Source organism: Miscanthus floridulus, chromosome 16 (assembly GCF_019320115.1).
Source record: "Miscanthus floridulus cultivar M001 chromosome 16, ASM1932011v1, whole genome shotgun sequence".
NCBI classification, from domain to species: Eukaryota; Viridiplantae; Streptophyta; class Magnoliopsida; order Poales; family Poaceae; genus Miscanthus; species Miscanthus floridulus.
Window position 1 is genome coordinate 29,407,460 of NC_089595.1, and position 7,729 is coordinate 29,415,188.

The 7,729-nt window shown below is 41.9% G+C and overlaps 1 pseudogene; it reads left to right on the plus strand.

Annotated features, from left to right (window-relative positions):
* The first annotated feature begins 2,483 nt into the window (after positions 1 to 2,483).
* LOC136512243 (importin subunit alpha-1b-like) lies at positions 2,484 to 6,999 on the plus strand (annotated as a pseudogene).
* The last annotated feature ends 730 nt before the right edge of the window (positions 7,000 to 7,729 follow it).

Sequence of the window (7,729 nt, forward strand, 5' to 3'; positions counted from 1 at the left end):
AAAATTTCTCTCCTCCAATTATTTATCTATTACTCTCTCTTGACCCATTTTTTGTGATCCACTCCTGGAGCATAAGAGTCCTAACCGATCTTACTAAGAGTAGTAATATGTGATTGATTAGACATAAGACTACTAGAGGTAAGACTAAGAGTTCTTATTGGTTTAATGTCTTATTTTGGATCCGTGCTCATACAAGTTAAAATTGCATGTATCTGGTCATTGTACATTGACAAAATCTGATTTCTAGACGTATTGGAATAGACCAATTTCAAGACATTGAAACATATGACGCAAGTTGTACACTGTTGAGAAATGCATGGGCATGTCTGCTACTAGTCTACTATACTTAATAAAAAATTAAAAAGGAGAAAAATTCTTCCTCTGTCTCTCGGTCTATCTCTCTCTCCTCCATCCGTCCATGCCTATGCTCCTGACTCCCTTGAGCATAAGAGCTTTGGTCAGTTTTATTAAGAGTAGTAGTATGATGAATTAAAGATGAAAACCGTCATATCCGTGATCCATACTATACAAGTAAAAGTAGTGTGCGTCTAGCCATGGTATAAAATTTGATTCTAAAGCATATTGAAATAGATGAAGGCAAGCCGAACCTACAACTTACTATGTGCATGTTTATATACTACTCTCCTCCGTTCCAAATTATAAGTCGCTTTTAACTTTTTTGGTATATCCATTTTGCCATACATCTAGATATAATAATATGTTTAGATACATAGTAAAATGAATGAACCAAAAAAGTCAAAACGATTTATAATTTGAAACGGATAGAGTAGCTTTGATAAGAAAATAATGAGTACATATGACTCTAAAGATCAGTTTGGCAAAGCTGTGGCTCGTGTGGAGTAGTTTCTCTTGTAAAGATGAAACCCTTTAAAAAAAAATAGTTGACAAAAAAAAGAACTCTAATAATAATTTTGTAATAATTTATATGAAGTTTATGAAACATCAAAAGAAGTCATGTGTTTTAGGCTCTGGCTTCTCAATATAAAAATGGTTATTGCTCTTTTGAAACGCTTGTAATATGGGTGTCCGATCCTTATGGCTAACCAGAAAAGTACAGGCTGTAAAATCCTGCATGATGTGCAGAAGGTTTCGATACTTTCGTTCTGGAGGGAATAGCGAGCAAAAGGCTTAAAGAAAACTTATGTTTTTGAATTATACGAAGCCGGTTAACAAAAAAATTCCATGGATATTTGAACCTGGGCAAGAGCCGTTTGCCTATTTAGTTACTGGGGTGAAAATTTTAGGTATCACATCAAATGTTTTATGGGAATGTCGAAAGGGGTGTTCGGATACTAATAAAAAAAACTAATTACATAACTCGTCTGAAAACCGCGAGACGAATTTATTAAGCCTAATTAATCCGTCATTAGCATATGTTCACTGTAGCACGTCATTGTCAAATCATTGATTAATTAGGCTTAAAAAATTCGTCTCGTAAATTTTTCATCAATCTATGTAATTAGTTAGTTTTTTCATCTATATTTAATATTTCATATATGTGTCAAATATCTGATGTGACTGAGATGAAAAATTTAAAAGAGGAATTAAACGAGACCTAAAGGCCTTGAAGAAAAAATACTGCACGTCCATATTCACCCGTGCGAAACCGCCGTATCTCCGTCCCATCCAAATTACCAATGTCCCGTGCTACTACCCCGTTCAGCACCGGCCCTCCTTTGCTACCCCCAGTTGGAACGCCGCCGCCTATATAAACCTCCTCCACCTTCGAGACCATGGCTACGTTTAGTTCACGAATTTTAGAAATTTAGCTACAGTAGCGTTTTTGTTTTTATTTAGCAATTATTATTTAATTATGGACTAATTAGGGCAGTTCTAATGAAAGAAACTAGTAGTTTCTATAACATAGGATACCGCACAAAAAAAAGTACTGCTTTCCAACCCATGGTTTCTATGAATAATAATTATTTTCTCTTTCTCTCTCCCAACTCTATCTTCTTCCTTCAATGGGAGTGCGACACGAGCTCCCTAGAAACTGGTGGTTTCTCCCCAATGGCGATTTCATGGTTTCTTGGTGCATTGGGTCAAGAGTAGACCTGATTTCTTCATGAAGAAACCATTTCTATGATTTTTGCTCTCTTTCTTCATTAATTACGTTGGCATGTCAGCGTTTTGCCTACGTGGCAAGTCATTTAATGAGGATATAAACCATCATCAATGCATCATTGGGACTGCCCTTAGGCTTAAAACGTTCGTCTCGTAATTTTCAACCAAACTGTGTAATTAAATTTTTTTTTCATCTACATTTAATGCTCCATATATGTATCGTAAGATTCGATATAATATCTACTGTAGCAATTTTTGGATTTTTTTTTTTTTTGACTAAACAAGCACCAACTCCCTCCCTCCCCTCCCGTTCGCCAATTCGAAATCGACTGTGTGCGTGCGTGGCTGCGCGCAAAACTCTCGACTGCAACCCCCCCCCCCCCCCCCCCCCCCCCCCCCCCTCCGCGCCGCCGCCGGGTCCCCCCTAGGGTTTCGCCGCGATGTCGCTCCGGCCGAGCGAGCGGGAGCAGATGCGGAAGGGCAACTACAAGCAGACGGTGGACGCGGAGGAGAGCCGCCGCCGCCGCGAGGGCCAGATGGTGGACATCCGCAAGGCCAAGCGCGAGGAGAGCCTCCAGAAGAAGCGCCGCGACGGCTTCCCCGCCTCCGCCGCCGGCGCCGTCCCGCCCATGGGCCACTCCACCGCGCTCCAGCAGAAGGTGCGGCGCTGCCCTGGCTCGCTCCCGATCTGATCCGGCCCCCCTTCGTTAGGGTGTGGGAGACGGGGGTGGTACTCGATCTGACGGGTTCGGATCTGATTCTCTCCTTGTTGTCTGCTTGTGCAGCTCGATGGCTTGCCGGCGATGGTGCAGGACCGTCCTCTCCAACGACCCCGCCGTGCAGCTTGAGGCCACCACGCAGTTCAGGAAGCTGCTCTCCATAGGTGAGATTCGGATCTTATGTGCAGTTACCGTTTCCGGATGGATAGAGTTTAGCGGTGAGATTTGGGCGATTTGTCAGAGTAGTATTAGGCCATGCGTGAGGGTATCTGCGTATGGCCAGTTCTAGGTGCTAAGGTAACTGTCGTATACGTGTCTTAGACTTGTGGCTAGGTGCTTAAAGGTAACTGTCGTATATGGTATACGTGTCTTAGACTTGTGGATTGCAGGGTGGCAAAATTAGTTGTTATACCCTCCCATTTTTCGACTACTACTGCTTAAATTTACTGTCCAGAAAACACACACACAAACCCTACCATATGGCCTCCGCAACGTGCTTATGACCATGTGTGCCAGGAAGTTTGTTTAAAAAAAAAGTTATGCTCCCGAAAGCAATTGATTTCATGAATAATTATTCTATTTTTTCAGTAGTGTTCTGCTGGCTGCTGGGGCAATTATTGTTGCATCCATGTATATATAGTTGTTTCAGTAGTATAGCTTGTTTCAGTAATTTTTGAGCCTGGTGAGAATGGGCTAAAAAAGGTTATGGAGGCTGCATGTCTCTTCATATTCTTGTACATCCTAGATTACAGCTTTTATTATCCTGTGGGATTTTTGTATTTGCTGGTGAATCTAGATGAGCCCATGATACTCCGTTCTTAACTCCATTGCAACTTTTATATGAAAGTTGTCAAGTGGTACCTTGCTGCTTGACTATTCTTTCAATTTCTCTAGAGCGTAGTCCACCAATTGAGGAGGTGATCAGCACAGGAGTGGTGCCCCGATTTATTGAGTTCCTTACACGTGAGGACCATCCCCAACTCCAGGTCTGGGAAACAGTCGCACTGATCAAATCATATGGCTTCACTTTATTTTCTCTCTTATTAATTCGGTGGCAACTTGCTATGTATATAACTTATGCTGCAGTTTGAGGCTGCATGGGCGCTCACCAACATTGCCTCAGGCACATCAGAGAACACCAAGGTGGTGGTTGAGAGTGGTGCTGTGCCCATCTTTGTCAAGCTCCTCAACTCCCACAGCGAGGATGTTCGTGAACAGGCATGCACTGAATTACAAGAGTTACTCTCTTCTATACGAGACTTATGTAGAGTGATGCTTAGGTTCTTTCTTTTCTTTTCTTTTTTCTTTTGTTTTGCAGGCTGTGTGGGCTTTAGGTAATGTTGCTGGTGACTCCCCGAAGTGCCGTGATCTGGTGCTTGGCCATGGTGGGCTATTCCCCTTGCTGCAGCAGCTTAATGAGCATGCTAAGCTCTCGATGCTCAGGAACGCCACATGGACTCTCTCCAACTTCTGCCGTGGGAAGCCACAAGCCAAACTTCGATCAGGTTTTTATCTGGGATTGTTTCTTTTTGTTGTGTTGGCCAAAGTTGATTCTTTGAATGATATTGTTTTGTTGATGCTTTAGTAGGTCAAACCAGCATTGCCAGCACTGCAGCGCCTTATCCACTCTCAGGACGAGGAGGTCCTAACTGATGCTTGCTGGGCTCTCTCATACCTATCTGATGGGACTAATGACAAAATCCAAGCTGTTATTGAATCTGGCGTATTCCCTCGCCTTGTGGAACTTCTGATGTAAGTGCAATTTTTATATATATATGTTTTCTCTGTAGCATTCTAAAGTTTTACCATGATCAATGATTGAAATCATAACACCTGAATATTTATTTAGGCATCCTTCGGCCTCTGTACTCATTCCTGCTCTGCGCACGGTGGGTAACATTGTAACTGGGGATGACATGCAGACTCAGGTAAACTCAATTGGCAAGTTGGACCTCCTTTTTAATGCTTTCGTTTTTTCCCTACATTGATGTATATCCTGCTGTTGCTAAATTAATGCAAGTCAGAATGTGTTGTCATCTGTTAAAATCAGTCTACCCTTGTATTGATGTTCTTGACTCCGTGATGTAGCTGCAATACTGGCCTAGACTAGATTTGAAAGCTTCTTTTGTCCTGGGTAGCATTGTAGATGTTGAAGACATGATTAGTCATGGTGACCATATGGGTCCATGCTGGTGTCAGACAGGGGGAAGTCGCATCAGCGTGTACATTGTCATACTAGTTTGTTTAATTGGGGCTACAAGTTTGATTAAACAGTTTTATTTGCTAGATACATTATCTAGCAGTCAAATCAATATTGTCATGGAGCAGAAACTTGTACACACACACACAAGAAATAACATGTATTATATTATATTATTTCGTTCATATCTATATGTTAGTGTCTCTCCCCCTCTCTTCTTGTATCTATACTTCTGCCCTTTCAGGGCATCTCTCTATACACTTCATGATTCTTCCAGCCTAAGTTACCTGATTGGATCTCCTGTAGAGATGGATCTACTTTTTAAAAAATTATCCATACTAAGTTGATGTTGAATCAATTGGCTGATTTGTTAAATCTAAGGTTCTAGTTCCTTTGAAATTGTTCTTTGTTATAGTTCAAATGCTAGTTTATAAGTACAAATGCACTTTCACAGCACTGTTTAGAAAGGTCCTATTGGTTGTAGGTCTTGGCAATGACAGATTGCTAAGCTAACTTTTAACACAGTACATGTAATTGGTCATGTTACCCCGCAAAAAAAAAATGGTCATGCTGATTTCCAGCCTTGATGACAAGAATTCCTTGCCAATTTCATTGAAATAAATATTCAAAATTAGCTTTCCACACTGTTGTACCATATTGACGGAATATATTCCACTGAACCTAAGTATTTCTCCTTCCTGCAGTGTGTCATTGACAATCAAGCACTTCCATGCCTTTTGAACCTCCTGACTACCAACCACAAGGAAAAGCATCAAGAAAGAAGCATGCTGGACGATCTCAAACATCACAGCTGGTAACAGGAAACAGATTCAGGTTTGTCTGCTTAAAGTTCTGTTGATAAATCAAGTCTTTTATTTACAATCATGGGCATATTTGAATTGAATTAGCTTATGGTATTTCTTTTAAAAAGTTGATATTTCACTTGAAAATTGTTTCAATAAACAAACATTTTCTCCCATAGTCCCAGTAACTTCAATGATATCACCTGGTTGGTTTCTTCTTATTGAACTGCTCTGTTCTGTTTGGTTTCTTTCCTAAATTACTATCATATGGTTACAGGCCTGTGATCAATGCAAACATAATTGCACCTCTGGTGCAACTTCTGCAAACTGCTGAATTTGACATCAAGAAAGAAGCAGCGTGGGCAATTTCAAATGCCACTTCTGGTGGCACACATGATCAGATCAAGTATGTAAACATGTAATTTTAACATTATCTTCTAAGTTTGTTGTATTATTTGTAAGTAGCATGCTTCATTTAAAAAAAAACATATGTGATAACATTGGCTACTGTACAAAATGTAGGTACCTTGTTGCCCAGGGTTGCATTAAGCCACTCTGTGACCTCCTTGTCTGCCCAGATCCCAGAATTGTAACAGTTTGCTTGGAGGGTCTTGAGAACATCTTGAAGGTTGGCGAGGCAGAGAAAAACCTTGGTGGAGGCGATGTCAATGTCTACGCACAGATGATTGATGATGCTGAGGGCCTGGACAAGATTGAGAACCTGCAGAGCCATGACAACACCGAGATATATGAGAAGGCTGTCAAGATGCTCGAATCCTACTGGCTGGAGGAGGAAGACGATGCCATGCCCTCAGGCGACAATCCTCAGAATGGCCTCAACTTTGGGAACCAGCCCTCTGTTCCATCAGGTGGATTCAACTTTGGCTGAAGGTATGCTCTCTCTCTAGCGGTCTTGAGTAAAAGATGGGTGGTGTACGGTGTGTGCAAATTCCGATTTCTGATGTGATATTGTACATGCAGATGCCCATTTGGAATGGCGACTGTGCCATTATGCCTTGGCTAGTGCTTGGGGCTAGTCAGAGGTGGGGTAGTCGCGTCGTCCAAGTCGTGGTTGGGTCCCATTGGTCTGGTCTCAGGGAGTCGTCATGTCGGTCCCAGTCAGCAGCAGGGTCAGTCCTTGGGCTGCATCACCAGTGGTGCAGCTTGGTCAGTGGTCAGTCTTCAAGGTCAGCGGGTTGGATCATTTGGGCTCTTGCTCCCACCACCACCTAATGGTGGGAAGCATGGAGTCGCAGGTGTTGTCGGGAGTTGGGTTTTGCCTCATATAGCACGAATGAATTATATTGTTTTACCTGTTTGATGAGGTAGAAAGCCTTGAAAGGTAGGGAATGTGTCGATTTTTGTCGAAGTGGTTCCTGTGCTGTATAACATGTTGCAATGAGTATTGGCACAACTTATAAGACATAACGGCCCCGTTCGCTTGGAGGAATTCTGAAGGAATCTGGATGAATCTGGAGGAATTTGTGAGAGGAAAACACTGTTTCGGATGAAAAAAAAGAAGCGGATCAAGCCGGATTTAAGGACACGTGAATGGGGCGAACGTCAAATGAGGTTTTGGGAGTCCCATTCTGGTCTCTTTGAGTCTAATTCATTGGTTTATTGTGTATTATACACAGGTTTGTGGTTCTGTCATGTCGTCTTGTCTGTTGTAGTCACTTGTCGTGTTTCCTTGCCTGTGTATTTGCCACTGTTTGAAAGTTCCATGCTTATCAAGAACAGTAGAAGGCCAGGGGTATTTGTGTGACATTTTTATGAGGTTATTATTATATGGTTCCTAGTTTTATGGTGGAACCTGATCTATCGTTGTATGACCATGACAAACCATTGGAATTTGGTGTAGCAACTGAATGGAATGAAATCAAAGAATGAATTTCCGTGCATGTCTGCTCTGTTTCATCTAT